The sequence below is a fragment of the Pleurodeles waltl genome, chromosome 10 (assembly GCF_031143425.1).
Source record: "Pleurodeles waltl isolate 20211129_DDA chromosome 10, aPleWal1.hap1.20221129, whole genome shotgun sequence".
NCBI classification, from domain to species: domain Eukaryota; kingdom Metazoa; phylum Chordata; class Amphibia; order Caudata; family Salamandridae; genus Pleurodeles; species Pleurodeles waltl.
Genome location: NC_090449.1, coordinates 1,008,099,772 through 1,008,118,104, shown reverse-complemented (window position 1 = coordinate 1,008,118,104; position 18,333 = coordinate 1,008,099,772).

The following is an 18,333-nucleotide window of genomic DNA, read 5'->3' as shown; positions in this document are numbered from 1 at the left end:
TACGCCATCACCCCCCTAAAGAATGTGCGAGAAAAAGGGGAGTATCAATGCCTGCTTCCATCAATAAACATGTAACCCACCTTGCTAAGGTGGCTGAAGTGACAGGATTAAATATTTTTTGCAAGGAAATTAGTGCTTGACCCCCTAGAGATTGTCACAGTCTCTGGTACAATCTTCATACACTTTCAAACATTTTACCACACAGAGTTTATGATGATCCAGAAATGTCAGATAAGTGACACAACAAATGTGAGTTTTAGTTCTGTTAGCTATACGAAAAAGAACCCCTGTTGGGGAATGGCAAAAGTCTTTGGCAATCTCCGCTACGGGTCAGGATTTGGTGCCCCCCAGTTTGTTGATGTCCCTGACAGCAGATATATTGTCCATTCGCAAAAGGACACAACATTGGTATTTGGTCGGTGACAATGACCGAATTGCAAAGGAGCCAACCAGAAGCTCCAGACAACCAGACAATTTATGTGTAGCTGTAGCTCCAATGGAACCAGCGATCCCATGGAGAGAGGACCGCATTGTGCTCCCCATCCCCACTGACTCGCGTCCGATTCGATCACCACATCCAGAGTGCAACCAAAAATGGCCTTTCTATTCCATGCCTCCATGTGGTCTAGCCACCACGAGATCTCTGTCCTGGCCTCCGAGGACAGGGTGATTAGTTCCGAATAGTACAAGCCTCTACAAAGATGAAGGATCTTGAGCCTCTGTAGGGCTCTGTAATGCAGTGGGCCTGGAAAAATCTCCTGGATGGAAGATGCTAATAGTCCCACCAACTGAGCCAGGCCTCTCAAAGACACCGTAGAAGAGGTCAGTGTTAGTCTCAGCTCCCTTTTGATTGATAGGATTTTCTGGAAGGGAAGTTGTAATGTTGCGTGACAAGAATCCACTGTGAAACTCAGAAATTCCGTCACTTGGGATGGAAACAGACACGATTTCGGAACGTTGATTATAAATCCTAGATCTTGCAACAAGTTGACTACCCAGTGCAGATGACAAATCACCTCATCCCGACTTTGGGCAATGATGAGCATATCGTGTAGATAAATAATAAGACAAACGCCTCTGAGAGATTTGACCACCAGTTTCATCAACTTGGTGAAGCACCAAGGGGCGGAAGACAGTCTGAACGGAAGGGCGGTAAACTCTTACCATTGGGAGCCCCAGCAGAATTAAAGAAATAATCTGTGTGGTGGGAACATTGGGACTGACAGATAAGCGTCCTTCAGATCTAGACGCACTAAACCATAGTTGGTTTGTAATAAGTCCCTGAAGAGATGGATCCCTTCCATCTGGAAGTGGCGATAAACCACACAAGAATTGAAAGTTTTCAGATTGAGGACCAGCTGAGAACCTTCTCCTTTTTTCTGTACTAGAAAGATAGTGCTGACAAAGCATCTGGGTGAGGAGTTATCTGCTCTATAGCCCCCTTCTGTAAAATACTTTGAATTTCTTTGTCTATGAAAGACCCCTCTTATTGGGAAAAAGGCTGTTGAAGGGGAGGGGTGTCTTGAATGGAGCTGTCATAAAACTCTATCTTGAACCCTTGGACCATCTGTATAACTCCTGGGTCGTTCAAAATAATCTGCCATTGAGATAGAAAATGATGTACCCTCCCCCCCAAAACCACTTGAAGAGGAGAAATTAAGTTTAAGTTTACCTGTGGCATCTTCAGATCTGGAATAGGAACCTCTGAAGGTGTTTCTTCGGTAATTGCCTCTGGCTTGTCTCTGTCTGGAGAGATAGTAGATGTTTTGTGCTTGGGTGGAGGTTTAACACCCCCCCTCGGGATTGAAAACCTCTGGTAGAGGCTTGATTATATCTGCGGCCTGGCACTTGACCTCAATAGCGTCCGGCCTTGCCAAAAAGAGAGCTCTGAAAAACTTTTTTCAAAGGGGACTGAGCCTTATCTAATTTTGAAAATGTAGCAACATATGTTGCTAAATCAGTCATAAAATGATCTCCAAACAATTGGTCATTAGCCAAGGCACCCCTGTCTGCCAGAGCAAGTTCTGCTAATTTATGATCAATTCTCATGAGGATGGAGCATCTCCGCTCTGCGGAAATGGTGCAGTTCGCGTTCCCCAGCATACAAATGAGCATTGTGCCCAACCTAACAAAATATCTGGGTCCACCGGAATTTGTGATTCTTTTGCTAGGGTTGCCATCACTAGGATTTTGGTGAGAGGACCCGCCAAGACCAGCACCTTATCTTGGCACCCTTTCCAGGCCCTGTCAATAACTTTTTTAGGGTCCCTGGTGTATTTTTGAAGAAATACCGCCATACTCTAGCGAGGGATGAGGGCACTCAGTGCATAGTTTTGATCTCACATCGTTCTCAAAACTCTTGCGGATCTGGACTGCACATACTCCGCCACCTTTTTGGATGGACACCATTCGGTGGGCCTGGGATGCATGATGGAATCCAGATCAATATCTAACAGGCGCTTTGTGTGCGAGTTCTCGAAGTGTGTTTTGCGACTGCGTTTCGCCGGAGGTGGGAGTCATCCCCACTAGAATTTGACAAAGCCCTTGATTCTGCGTCATCTTGCACACCTCTAAGGGTTGTGACGAAGTAGAGGGGCTTGAGTTTCCTGCAAATCCATAGGTTTGTTCTGCCAATACTTCTTTCGCCATGGATTGCAGAGGCGCTGAATGAGTTCATCCTTGTTCCACTGTCGGTGGTTCCACCAGTTGCGGAGGTTGCGCCAATTCTTGAGCTTTATGCGCTTTATGTCTGATGGTGTAGTGGACATCGAAAAGGCCTCAGAGCGGCCGCTAAGGCCCTATTCACGGATTCTTGGACCGAGTTATCAATGGCCGTCACCAATCTGTCCTCGAACTGCACCTCATTGGGATCAGTATGTTTCCCATAATCATCCCCATAGCCCTCATGTGCATATAGCTCCTGTGGATACTCTGCCATTGTTGAATCAACTTTATTGTCCAATTAATAATAATGATGGGGATGAAGTTGGGGGTAGCTCTGGGAAGGCACGTGCCTTGAGGACCAATCCTGTGCATAAGATAGGGCCCAAGTGATGGACAAATATAAATTAATCTGGGAGGAGGTGCCTAAACCCCTTGAGTAGAGCTCTAATTGTATTGTGCAGCCTCCTCAGGCGTAACAAAGGAGCAGAGGTAGCACTTGTGCAATCTCAAAGTCTCTAGACTTTCCGATTTGCCGAGTGCACGACCTGGGTAAACCTTGCGTGTGCGCGATCGGGCACCGCCAATAAAAGAAGGACTGCGTGACAAGAATGCGTCCCGCTCCTTTATCCCCCCAGGTGGCCACATACAAGGCTGGACCCAGAACCCTGAGGTTCCCTACAAGTGGCCGGAGCTCTGCTTCTGCTTTTCACCCAACCGCGGTCTTTGGCCCGCCGCGTCAGAACAAGGAGCTGCACAAAGCGACGCGCCTGCAACTTTGACCACGCGCCCCTCACCGAGCACAGTGCCACTGGCAGGCTCCTTCAGAAGTGGAGAAGTCTTTATTAAAACGCATATATAATATTCCTACCACTTATCTGATGGCTGCTGAGCAGCAAAGAAAAAGGATTTAAAATGGCCATGACTGACTTTATATGTCGTGGAGAGACATAATTGGATGAGCAGTGTGATGTCATGGAAATACCATGTAGTATGTTTTTCATTTTAATGGTTTCAAAAACGTTTGCATTGGCTGCTGTGTTTGGGCAGTAGAGATAAAGATAAGCTTAATCCGAAGCCTCTGGTCCTGCCATGGAATGAACACATTTCCAGCTGTCACATGAAGAAGTTTCTATTCTGTTAAGGACATGAAGGTGAGGATTATGCTTTTCAATCTTTACTGCAAACTTTTCAGCAGCCAATAAAAAAATATGAAACACATAAATCCACATAACGTATTAAACCAATGTGGGAGTTGCTAATTCTTTCTCATTTCAAATGCATTACGAACTGAGCTAACGCTAACCTAAATTGTCCTCCATCTTTCATTGATATCAAAATACATCATGTGATGACTACTACTGTTTTTGTCTTGTTCTAAATAAATAATTCTGAGTTTACACTGACAAAGAGCATTCCCAGAGACTTTCCCGCAGTGTACCTAACAAGGACATTCTAACTGTTTCAGGCCATTGACATACAAGGTATCAACTAGCACGTTCGAATAAACTGTGAGAATGACTGAAATCCAATGCAATACTACCATGAGAGGATCTCTGATTGTATTCTGTAGAGAAATGTTTCTTCTAGCTTGTTCCCTAATTGTACTTAACTGGAGAACCATGTACTTGTGTACAATTGTATAAAAGTATTTGTGTAAAGCCCTATAAATGGGCATGTAATTTTTTGTACCTGGAACCCCAATTTTTCACCTTTAGAAGGCAAATCTATGCAGGATTTAATGTAGAGCTGTACTGAGTGCTTTGTACTTAAGAGCTTTAGCTTTGCTGCTAAACTTACTGATGGCATATTCCATGAACATTGCTTAATAAATCTGTATATACAATTTCTAAAGACAGCTCTTTTCTGCCATTCTCCTGGGAATGATTCAGCATAGATTATTTAACCTGCTCATAATTAAGTGGGGGTCCAAACGGGGAGTACCAAAGTCTATATCAAGACTACACTGCTCCCGGTCCTAGTCATTGGCGAGTCTTTTGTTAGAAATTGTGTTACTGGTTGACTGGGGTGTGAGACCTGGTCAAGCAGCAGCCACAATCCTACTCAGGGTAAGGCACAAGCAAACCCCATATTAATCTGTCTTCAACCCTCTGGTAGCTTGGAAGAGAGCAGTTAGGCTTAATTTAGAGGCAACGTGTAAAGTATTTGTGCATCACTAGCAAACAGTAAAACCATGAAAACACCAGACAAAAAGACCCTTCACTGGGTTAAAGAAATAGATCTTAATTGAATAAATAAAAAAAGACCAAAACAACACAAATCCAATTAGAAAGAACCGGAGATACAAAATGATAAAGTTTTTAGAAAAAATAGTGTTAAAAGATGTGAAGAACCAGCTGTGGATAGCTGGTTATGCCGGACTGGGACAAAGTCACAAGTTCAGGCCGACTGCGATGGAGGGTGGGCTGGCTACAGGGACCCAGTTAGGCGTGCTGAACAGAGTACCTTAAATCCTGGTTTGCAGAGCGGTGCAAGGGTCCTCCTTGAAGATGCATTGTGCAGCCAAGGCGATGCGTCGGTTCTGAAACATGGCAAAGCTACGACGCAAGGTTTTGCATCATTGTCAAGGAACCTATCAAGGAGGGCTTACGCTGCAAATTATGGCATCGAGGATGCATCGCACAGTAAGGGCAATGCATCTGTTCTGAGGAGCTGTAAGGCTGGAATGCAGATTCTGGCGTCATTGTCAAGGCTGCCATCAAAGACGAATGTGAGGAATTGCACTGAGGATGCATCGCATAGCAGCAGTTCCGAAGAGGCAGTGGGCTGCGATGTGGGTGTTAGCGATGGAGGTCACCCATGTAGCAGCAGTGATGCGTCAGTTCTGCACAGGTTTGCGCCATGCAGCAGAGGAGATGCATTGGTTTTGCTGGATTAATGTTAGTGAGTCTGTTATCGAGCTGTTTGTCAGCCTGTATGGTTACATGTTGCTCTCAAATTGCTAAGCTGACAATGGCTAGACCAAGGGCCATTCATCAAGTTGATAGTTGTGATTAAATATATTATATGATGAAAATGGGAATAAATTACACTTGAACAAATGATGGACTATTAGATCAAAAGGAAGGATTGAGAAAGAGTAATTTCTGTGTTTCATGCAGTTCTCATTTATTCTGTGCCATCCAAGTTTTATTTATTCATGTTCTCTAGTTGATCTGTGTATGTGTGGTTCTATTTCTGAGAAATGCTTATGTGTTCACATATTGCTAACCACCAAAGGTTCCTGCCACTCAGAAACAGCTGAATATTTCCTGTCTTGTAATAGCTCAAGGCTTGTTCCTTCACAGGAGGGGACCGCTGAAGTCAGCTGAAGTCTGCAGGAAATTCTGCTGAATTATCTGTTTTTACCATGCAGATTAGGCCTTTTCTGATTTATGTTTAAAACTAATGAGGGAAAGACCAGAAGTGTAAAGTTAAGAGGTCCAAAGGTGGTAACTCTGTCAGGAACATGTATATCCACATCTTTTCAAGGATGTTTGCACCCTCTGCAATAGTTTTGTTTCCTGACTCATCTGTTTCAATTATAAACAATGGTGTCTTGAACAGTTAGATATTGTGTGCATGTTTTCTTCAGTAGAGCTGCTGGACTGAAGTGTATCCGGGTCTCAGCAGAGCTGCAGATAAATAAACAATAGATTCTTTTGCACGCCTGCATTCTGTCCCATTTGTGAGGAGTGACATTATTTACACTTTCAAAAGCAGATAGAACAGGGCTGTAAGCCCTACCACACAGTAGAGAAAGATCAAGATAGGATGGACATCATAACCCTTAAATGTAGAGTACTGAGAGAGATTCTGGATTAGTATACGCTCTCCCTAATGAATACAAATAGAAATAAAGTAATGTTGTGGATTCATTTTAGTTTGCTTGGGTACAGGAGTTTAGCGTAGCCTCATTTTGCAGGCCTGTGCCTTTTTACCTAGATGAACATGCTCTGTTTATTATCATTCTTTTATTCATTTTAACCCCTTTGCTGTCAGGCCTTTTCCCCCTCAGATGCCAAGCCTTTTTTTGGCTATTTGGGGCAGGTTGGCGCTTAGGCACTCATAACTTTTTGTCCACAAAAGCTACCCGGCCAAATTTGTGTCCTTTTTTTCCAACATCCTCGGGATTCTAGAGGTACCCAGAGTTTGTGGGTTCCCCAGGAGGAGACCAAGAAATTAGCAAAAATACAGCAACATTTTCGTTTAAAAAAAAAGAAAATGGAAAAAATGGCTTCTGAAGAAAGCTTGTGTTTTTTCCCCCTGAAAATGGCATCAATAAAGGGTTTGCGGTGCTAAAATCACGATCTTCCCAGCTTTCGGGAAAAGGCAGACTTGAGTCAGCAAACCACATTTTTCAACACAATTGTGGCATTTTACTGGGGCATACCCCATTTTTAATATCTTCCAGTTAGTGACAGAAATATGTGTAAAACCAATGCTGGATCCTGGACAGCTAAACATTTCCAAAAAGTAGAAAAAAAATCTGAATTCAGCAAGGGGTCGTTTGTGTAGATCCTTCAAGGTTTTCCTACAGAAAGTAACAGCTAAAAAAAAAAAAAAAATTGAGGTGAAAAAAAGAGCCATTTCTGTCCACTTTTTCTTCTATAACTTTTTCCAACTATGGCAGATTTGTGACAGCAATATACCGTTACATCTGTTGGACTCTTCTGGTTGCAGGGATAAATAGGGCTTGTAGGTTCATCAAGAACCCTAGGTACCCAGAGAAAATAAAGGAGCTGCACCTTACAATGGGTTTTCATTGTATACACAATGGGCACAAGACAAGGTGTTGGGAAGCAGTGGTGGTTTGCACATCTCTGAATTCCGGGGTCCCCATACTAGCATTTCTCAAATAGATGTCTTTTTTACACACTGTCTTACAGTCGGAAGGGAAAAATGTAGAGAAAGACAAGGGGCAATCAATCAATCAGGGATTTGGAAAGCACACTACTCACCCGCGAGGGTCTCAAGGCACTGAGGAAAGGAGAGGGGAGAACAAGGGGAGGGGAGAGAAGGCGGGGGCTGCTGCTACTACCCGAACAGCCGGGTCTTGAGAAGTTTCCTGAAGGTAAGGAGGTCTTTGGTCTGGCGCAGGTGGGTGGGAAGAGTGTTCCACGTTTTGGCGGCAATGGCACTTGTACTTCTATTCTGTGTTCCCCCAAGTCTCCTGTTAAAAATGGTACCTCACTTATGTGGGTAGGCATAATGCCCGCAACAGGAAACGCCACATTGACACATCACATTTTTACATTGAAATCTGATGTGTTTTTTGGAAAGTGCCTAGCTGTGGATTTTGGCCTCTAGCTCAGCTGGCAGCTAGGGAAACCTAGCAAACCTATACATTTTTGAAAACTAGACACCTAGGGGAATTAAGAATAAGGTGACTTGTTGGGCTCTTACCATGTTCTGTTACCCAGAAACCTTTGCAAACCTCAGAATTTGACAAAAAACACTTTTTCCTCACATTTCGGTGATAGAAAGTTCTGAAATCTGAGATGAGACACAAATTTAATTCCACCCAGCATTTCTCCAAGTGTCCCAATAAAAATGGTACCTCACATGTGATGGTAGGCCTAGTGCCCTGTTTGGTTACTTTTCTCTGAAGTATATTTAAACGGTGGGCCCCGTGATTCCCTATGTTTAAGGTGTGGAAAAAGTGAGAGAGCAGGGCAGGATGACTGTCCCTGGGGCTCTATGTTAGGACAGAGTTGCTGTCCTAAGGGTTGTAAAGCTAGACAGGCGTGCTGTCTTAGCGGGGCTAGAGCAGGCCAAACTAAGGGTCCTAAAGGAGGACATGGTTGCTGTCCTACCTGGGGTACAGAAGGACAGGGTTGCTGTCCTAAAGGCTCTACAGAAGGACAGGTTTTCTATCCTAAGGTGTCAGGGGTGGGGCAGTGTTGCTGAGCCAAAGTTTCTCTGGGAGGGCAGGAGGGCTGCTCCAAGTTTTCTAAGACAGGGCAGGTTTTCTGTTCTATCTTAGTTTCCATCCAGAGGGGTTCTTTTACCCCTGGAAGCTCAGCTGTGGCAGCTTTTGGCTCTTGTGGTACAGGCTCCACCCTGGGGGTGGTAGCCTCCCTCAGAGGAGTGGGATCCTTAGTGGGAAGGTGGGCAGGGGATAACTTGGTATCCTGCATGCCTGTGTTTTTAGGAGTGTCCTGGGCCTTTATTCCAGGCTCAAGGGCTCCTTCCCTACTTTGCTCTTTAGAGAGGAAAGAGAGCAAATGTTTGGGGATGCCCACCATGGCTGCATGGGCAAGGAACTCTACCTCAGCCCAATCTGAGGTCTCTAGGTCATTCCCTAGGAGACACTCAACAGGTAGGTTAGGAGAGACTGCCACCTGTTTAGGGCCAGTAACTCCACACTAGCTAAAGTGTACTACAGCTAAGGGGAGGCACTGAGTAGAGTTGTTGACATCAGTGACTTGGTATTGGTTACCAAGTAGGTGTTGTGCAGGTGACACTCACTTTCCAGTAACTATGGTGACACTGGCACCTGTGTCCCTGTAGGCCTTAGTCTCAACACCATTTACCTGGATGTGCTTCTTGTACTTACCCTTGTTAAGGTAAGGGGACAAGCATCTAGGATGGCAAGGCCAGTGCCACCCTTGGAAACAGAAGCTATCTTAGGGGTTTCTATACCTACCCCAGATCCCACTATGTTCCCGAAGGTGAACCCAACTACACTTTTGGGCTGACTACTGACCACCACCACTACTTCTACTAGGGGCACTAGGAGTGGAAGTGGATGTAGTACTGGTGGAAGGCACAGGGCCTTTACCAGGACAGGAACTGTCCCCTGGCCTATATTTCTGCACACATAGCACCAGGGCTTTTTAAACATGTGCAGGAGAGGAAGAGGTTTTAGTCCCACCCCCAGAGGAGCAGAGGAGTTTTATGGGCCTGATGGGAAGTCCTTCCTTTTATCTTTGTCCCCATCCTTGTCCTGAGACTTACCTGTTTCCTTTTTCTTATCTTATCTTATCATTGTCACCCCCTGTATGAGCTTTTCTGCTCACAATTGTTCTGACCCATTTGTCTGCCTTCTTTCTCAATTCTTGGGGAGGGGTAAGATCGGAGTCTACCAAGTACTGGTAAAACAAATCAGACACACAATTATTAAGTATATGCTCTATTAGAATAAGCTTATATAAGCCCTCATACTTATTGACTTTGCTACCATGTAACCAGCCTTCCAAAGCCTTCACAGAGCAATCCACAAAATCAACCCAATCCTGGGAAGACTCTTTCCTGGTCTCCCTGGAACTTATCCTGTAGGGGTAAGACCAAACCCATCCAAAAGAGCACACTTCAACACACTGTAATTGTCAGCATCTTCCTCTTTGACAGTAAGGAGCCTATCTCTTCCCTCGTCAGAGAAGGAGAGCCAAAGGATAGCAGCCCACTGTCTCTGGGGGACCCTCTGTACTTTACAGGCCCTCTCCAGAGCAGAGAACCACTTTTGAATGTCATCCCCCACCTTGTAGGGGGGAACAACTTTACTCAGGTTTCTGTGAATCAAGAGACCTCCCTGACCCCCAGGTTCTGTGAAATCAAAGTTGCTGCTGCCACCATGGGGTGCTAACCCCAACCCCTGCCTCTCTCTCTCCACTGCCAAGGCCTCAGTGTCTAGGGCTAGCTGTTGATGCTGCAGCCTCAGCCTGGCCTCCTCCAGTCTCAGTTGCCTGAGTTTCCTATCTAGATAATCAGCTGGAGTTGTGCAGTGGCTCTCCCCAGATGCTAAGGAGAGGTGAGAGTGGGCAGATGAGGATCTATTCCTATTCTGGAACACCCTCTGTACCAGCCCTAGAGGCACAAAGGAGGACCTACTGGTATGCCCCCACTTTACACTACTGACAGTGCTCCTAGCAGGACTGCGGGTGTTCCTAGGCTTTGTCTGATCCTCCCTGGGTTTGTCCTGACCCTCCTCAGTATCTAAATTCTCTTTTTCTAGCACTGGGGGGCAAAGTCCACTTCTTCCTCCTCCTCCTCCTCCTCCTCCTCCTCCTCCTGGCTACCAGTTTGTTCCTGGTCATGCTGGAGGAGCAGGGTCTTGTTGGAATATCTCCCAGGCTTCAGCTTTCTTTCTGCACACAACTCCCTAAGCTCTTGGAAGGTAATTTCCACATAAGGAGATTCCATGACCTGAGCTGTGTGCTCTGCTGAAGGCATGTCAGCTAGCTAGAGTGGTGTAGAATCCCTAATTACACTAAGAAGTTTGGAGTAAAGGCTATGCCTAAACATTTCTCTTACCCAAACCCCAGAGACTGTTTTCTGAAACTTGGTACAGTGTAGACCCCTAGCTAGTAAGTGGTCTTTCTTGTTGTAAGTAGCAAGTGACAAAGTGGTAAGGCAATTGCAAGTGCTTATCCCATTGCTTCACCACCAATGTTGGAAGCAGGCCTGGTGTGTGGTGGCTACCTAAGGCACTTACACCTTATACCAGATCCAGGTATCCCGTATTAGTGAAGTGTAGTCAGTGTCTAGAAGCCAGGCTCTCTAGAGGTAGCTGTGGATGAGCAGCCAAGGCTTATATAGGAGACATGCAAAGCTCATGCAGAACCACTGTAGTAACACAGCACGTATACACATGAAAGAAAACACTCAGCTGTACAAAAATAAAGATACTTTATTTTTGGAACGCAAAATACTAGGAGGGCAATCCTCCAATAGGAGGTAAGTAATACACTAAATATATACATTAGTAAACAGTAATAGGCATACCAAAGGTTAGAAACAGTGGTGACCCTAGGGGGAGCCCAAACCATATACTAGAAAATGGAATGCGAACACAGAACCCCAACCTAGGTAAGTGGAATGTGTAGAGGGGAGCTGGGAGTACTAGAAAACCACATAGGTAAGTAACACAGTACCCCTCAGTGACCAGGAAAGCAGGAGTAAATCACTGGAATTTCACCCAAACCACCCAAAAGGAGGAAAAATAAGACACTCCAACAAGACTGCGAGAAACCAGTGGTGGATTCCTGGAGAGTAAGACCTGTGGAGAGAGGGGACCAAGTCCAAAAGTGTCCGTGGAGTCCAGAAGGTGCAGGAGCAACTACCCACCCAGCTGTAATTGTAGGAGATGGTCAACGGTGAAGAAGAACAGGTCAGCACTGCAGCCCTGGAGCTGGAGAAGAGTTCCGGAGGTATGCAGAAGATGTGTGAAGACTGCACATCGGTGTAGGTGCAGGAATTCCACCAACAAGCCTTGGCAAAGACAAACATGCAGTAAGTTGAAAAGTGGTGCTGCTGGGAACCGGCAAGGCCCAGGAGGACTCAACCCAGGAGGGGGAGTCACAGAGGACCCTCAGAGACACAGAGGGCCCACAGGAGTAGAGGCAGCACCCACAGGAGTCCCACAGGATGTGGACACAGAAGTCGCAGAAGACACCCACACAGCACTACAGGAATGAATCCCACGCCGCATCAGAACCACGCAGAGGGCTGTGTGTCACAGGAAGGAGTTCTGGGAACTGGAGCTACACGCCGGCTGAAAATCTCTTGGAGGAGATGCAAACAAGTCTTGGCAGCTGCAAGAGATGTGATGCACAGGGGTCCTGTCCTGCTTGGGAAGGCAAGGGCTTACCTTCACCAAAGTTGGACAGCTGGCAGAGAGGACCAAGAGGACTACTCCAGACCACCACCCATGATACAGGATCCACACAGCTCAAGATGAGGGGAAATCCACGCAGCCGGTTGTCATTGCAGCAGGTGCCTGCGGATGCAGAGGAGTGACTCCTTCACTCCAAGGGAGATTCCTTCTTCTTCTTGTGCAGGCTGAAGAGTTGCTGTCTTCTGGGGATGCACAGCCGGGGAAATGTTGCAAAGCTGTCAGGAGCCAAGGAAACAAAGTTGCGGAAGAATCTTCTTCGTGGATTGAAGAGTTGTTGGTTCCTTGATGGTCCAGTGGCCAGAAGTCGGAGTGGAGGTTACAGAGGAGTCCTGCTGGAATCTTGCAAGCTGAATCTGAGGACCCACCCAAGAGATAGACCCCAAATGGCCCTGAAAGGGGGATTGGTCACCTAGCCAGGTAAGCACCTATCAGCTCTGACATCACCTGCCTGGCCTGGCTACTCAGATGCTCCCAGAGTTCCCTGCCAACCTTGGAAACAAGATGGCAGAACCAAGGGACCCTCTGGAGGAGCTCTGACCACCACCCCTGAGGTGGTGATGGACTGGGGAGTGGTCATTCCCCTTTCCAATGTCCAGTTTCACGCCAGAGCAGGGACTGGGGGTCCCTGAACTGGTGTGAAATGGTTTATGCATGGAGGGCACCAAATGTGCCCTTCAAAGCATACCAGTGGCTTGGGGAGGCTACCCATCCCAAGCCAGTCACACCTATTTTCAAAGGGAGAGGGTGTTGCCCCCCTCCCCCAAAGGAAATCCTTTCTTCTGCATTCCTGGGCTTAATCAGATCAAGCAGCAGAAGGGCAGAAACCTGTCTGTAGGGTGGCAGCAGCTTCGGCTGCCTGGAAAACCCTGTAAGACTGGTGGTAACAATGCTGGAGGTCCTCTAAGGAGCACTCAGAGTGCATGGAATCATACTTCCAATATGTGCATCAGTACTGTGGTATGATTCACACATGTTTGATACCAAACATGCCCAGTTTCGGGGTTACCATTATGCAGATGGACATAGGTAGTGACCTATGTCCAGTACACACGTAAAATGGTGTCCCCGCACTCAAGTCCAGGAAAATGGAACTAGAGTTCATGGGGGCACCTCTGCTAGTGCAGGGGTGCCCTAACAAACAGGTACCTGCACCCTACCCTCTGGGCTGAGCGTACCTACCATAGGGGTGACTTGCAATGACCTGGTGCAGTGACCTGTAGTGAAAATGGGTGTATGCACATGTTACACGCGGACTGCAATGGCAGGCCTGCAGAACACTCTGCATGGGCTCCCTATGGATGACAGAATAACTGCTGCAGCCCATAGGGACCCCCGGTACCCCAATGCCCTGGGTACCATATACTAGGGACTTACATGGGGCACCAGTATGACAAATGTGGGGTGATAAAGTTTCCTACAACCATGTTCGAAAGGAGGGACCCTAATCATTGGGGTCCTGGTTAGCAGAATTCCAGTGAACACAGTCAAACACACTGACAAACAGGCAAAACGTGGGGGTAACCACTGCTAGAAAGAGGCTATTTTCCTACATGTTGAGATAAACAAAAACAAAACAAAGACAAAATAAGTCAGAGAGCAGATTCCCAGCACCCGGAAACCTCTGAAAGGAGATATAATATTTGAAATAGGGAAACTTTAAGAAGCTCCTGATATATGCCAATATACTGATACATGTCCCTCTCGTTCCTTTCAGGACACGCCGCATAAACAGAGTGAGAGAGTTGGCCGGTCTGAACACTGCATGGACTACACAAAACAGAAAAAGGACCCACAATGCTACTCAGAAACTTATATTAAAAAAGAGGATAAATCTCCACAACAGAAGCCTCAATTTAAAAAGAAAAAGGTAGCGGCAATTTCTGTTATACATGCCAGCAATCTTGATAACATTGCTGAAGAAGAGGACGTGGGCAGCAACTCTGCTGGACAGCGTAACAGAAGTCATAATTTGTCCCCAGAGTCTTATAGTTCATCTGGATGTGACAGCAACTAACTACTTTCTCATCATAGAGACAGTGGACAGGCGTGTTTTCCCACCCAATAGGGTTTATGAGTTAAAAATTCACACTGAATGGGACATAGAACACACTATTAAAGTCATCTTCTGAGAAGCACTTAACTGTGATAATTTTGTTGGCAGAAAAAGACTTGCAACCTGAATTTGTCCGGAAGCTCCCAAATGGGAAGATGTCATGTTGTATTCTTTCTAAGTCCTAGTTCCAGACGTGGTAAAGGAAGCCTATGCAGCTGACTGGGCTTTAGCGCATGCTCCCGTACTGTACCACAACCATATGGGATGGGAAAGGAATCTCCCAACCATGTAATACCACTTAGGTCGACACCACAGCCTCAACCACAGTATCCCATTAAGCATGAGGGTAAAGTTCTAGTGAGAGAGATTCTATCACAACTCGAGTACCAGGGAATAATCGAATCCTGCATCTCTGCAACTAATAACCTGTTATTCCCTGTTGCAAGACCAGACCATTCTTATAGAATAATCTTAGATTACAGACGTATAAACAGTCACACACTCACATATGCAACACAAAATGCACACAGCCCAGCACTAATTAACAACATAGTGCGTAAAAAATATAAAACAACCATGGACATTTTCAATAGGTTTTTCTGGCAGAATCTAGTGCCGGAAAGTCAGGATATCAGCGACTTCACCACCTTAGGCTCATATCAGCACTTTTGTTGTTTGCCTCAGAGGTAAAATAATGGCCCATGGTTGTTTTCAGCCTGTGTAACATCAATATGACATGATATTGACCCTGAGGCGTTGTCCTATGTTGATGATATTTATCTCACAGGCAACGACCTCAACATTCATCTTGCCAGGGTCGATCGGATCATTCTTAGATTAGCCGCCTAGAGATATAAATTCAATTTTAAGAAAATAAAAATTGCCTTTCTCAGTGTCCTATTCCTATGATACGAGTTATCAGATGAAGGCAAGAGCCTGGTCCTGCACTTTCTAGAAAAATGATCACAACTTGAACCACCAAATACCATCAAGAAATTACAGTCAATGCTGAGTAACTTTAACTTTGGCAGAACATACATACCTGATTATGATAATGCATTAAACATCTTTCTGACTTAATTCTTCCAGACAAACATTGGACACTTGAACATACATGCATTCCCAGAGACCTTCAGCAGGACATGCTTGAAGCAAAACATTTACACACAAGTAACAACAAAACAAACTTGGTCATCAGAATAATCGCTGGTGCCATATCACTTTAAATGAGGGTGACACTGTACCGATAGCATACAAATCTTGTTTGTATTCAAATTCAGAACTTTTGCGCCCACAGAAAAGATGCTGACAGCTGTACAGATGGCTGTTATAAAGGAGAGGCTACTATCCCAGGGAAAACACACTATTGTCATTCCCCCGGTGTCAGTCTTAGAGGCTGTTACTAAAGCAACTGTTCCTAATGCTGAAGCATTGCATCCATGCTGGATTCATTGGGCAACTTCTCTAACTGAAACCGACCTTGATTACATTTTTGACCCAAAATTGCAAACAAAAGAATGTATCCAATATGATCAAGAGTACCCCACACCTACTTATATACTTCTACCTGATCTATTATTTATACTGATGGTTCAGCACAACCAGGTGTAGGCACAAAACATCAATACTCAGCCGCCTGCGCAGCCATAGGCGGTGTAATGAGGTTTACCCTCAGAATACCTACACGCAGACCCTGGGGAACTGCACTGCACTTCTGGCAGAGCTTAAGACTCTAATGTCGGCACTGGAACATACAGATCCAGCACACCCCACATTAAGTGTGTGTGATTCCTATTACTATGTTAAGTCCTACAATGATTATCTCAATCATTGGCGTTTGAAGAGGTTCAGAGATTCAAAGGGGAACACCATTAAACACAGAACATTGTGGGGAGAGTAGCTGATTTTAAGGGCAGACTACTAGATGCTTAAGTAGTACATACATTGGGCCACCAAGTGTAGGAATACATGTTGCAGTTAACACGCTGACTGATGAAGCAGCCAAATCCGCATATGCTATGGCTTCTGTTGCTGCAGTGACTCGTTCTCAGACGAGGTTGGATAATTAGACACTGGCTGCCGTGAAAGCCTTGGCTGATGGCCAGCCTTTGCCGAAAGCATAATCTGCAAAATACTCATATCGTGTTAGTGCTCAGAATCTTGCATTTGCAACCATTCCAGGGGTTGGATATCGTGTGTTCCCCAACAAAGATCAGAGACCAGATCTTATTAAAGCAGCATATGAGGGTGTTGCTTCTGCTCATGCATGGGTGGCCGCCACCATTACTTTTCTATAGAAATGCTCTTGGTGGACAGGTCAATACAAACAGATAAAGCAATGTGTCCTTTGTAGTGCCATTTGCCAGCAAATAAAAGGTTCCATTATAAGGCAGCCACCGCAAACATCCCTCTTAGTGTCAAACAGACCACTACAATGTGTGTACCCTACAGCCTGATGGCGCACACAAATACATCTTAGTTGCTGTTGATTGCTGTTCTAGATTCCTGTGGGTATGGCCACAATAGTCACTGATGGTCGAACACAGTAGACCACAGGTTCCATTGAGTAGTACCCGCTCCCCTCTCACTACCCAACAGGACATACTTCTACAAGCAGTAAACAACATTTCTGCAAGCACCAATTGGTACAACAATGAAACAATTGTCTCCTCGAGCATGGGTAGTGTGGAGAATGAGCTTTTGCTGATTCCAGTCACCGCTTCACAGGCAAGACAAATTCGAGATGTGGAATTATACAACACCAATTCCACACAGACAGACAGCATCTTATACTATGAACCTCAACAGCAAGTAGCGGGTAGGTCGCTTCCCTGCCGCTGCAGCTCCGCCTGCCCAGGCCCCTGCCAGGTTGTTCTTGCATTTTATTTCCTTCTTTTGACGTTCCTTCTTTGTTTTTTCCTATTCCCCTCTATTCCTTAGCGCTTTCTTTCCTGTCGCTGCCACCCTTGCGGTCCCGCCCCCCTGCTCCTATTTGCTCTCCTTCCCTCCGGCCTCCCAGCTGACCCTTCCTTCTTATGGCGGCCGCGCCGCTGGCGCGCCAAAGGCAAGCCCGTCTGCGCCCGTCCGCGCCTGGACCGCACCCAGCGCCAGAACCCCTGGCCCCCACCGCACTCAAAGCACCCGACTAAGATACGACGCCGCCTCCCTCTACGCCCTCAACACCGGACGAACAGCCACCTGCTACCAAGCCAGCCCTAAACGAACCCATGGACCCTTCACCTGCCAAGCCTGCAAATACACATTCCGCCGAACCTGCAGACCACCCACCCGCCCTCGCAACAACAACCACTTCAAGTGCATCCTCCTCAACACACGCTCCGTCCACAAGCACGCCATCGAACTATGGGACCTCCTGGACACAACAGCACCAGACGTTGCCTTCATCACAGAAACCTGGATGAAGGCCTCCTCGGCTCCAGACATCGCCATAGCCATCCCCGACAGCTACAAGATCGCCCGGAAGGACCGCGTCAACCAAACCGAAGGAGGAATCGCCATCATCTACAGGAACACCATCAACATCACGACCACCACCGAAGACACCCCCCTCGCTGCCGAACATGTACACTTCCAGATCCTCACTGACCCCAAAACCACCCTCAGAGGAACAGTCGTCTACAGACCCCCGGGGCCACACGCCCAATTCAGTGAAACCATCACAGACTTCATCAGCCCGCGCGCCCTAGCCTCACCAGAATACATCCTCCTCGGGGACCTGAACTTCCACCTGGAGAAAAACAATGACAACAACACCGCCACCCTGCTCGCCAACCTCGGACTCAAGCAACTGGTGAGCACCCCCACCCACACCGCTGGCCACACACTCGACCCCATCTTCTCTGCCAGCAACCACATCTCCTTCAGCCATTCCTCCGAACTACACTGGACCGACCACAGATGCGTCCACTTCACCTTCAAACGGGAGACTCACCACCATCGCACACAACAAATCCCCCGCAGACGCTGGAGCAAAATCTCC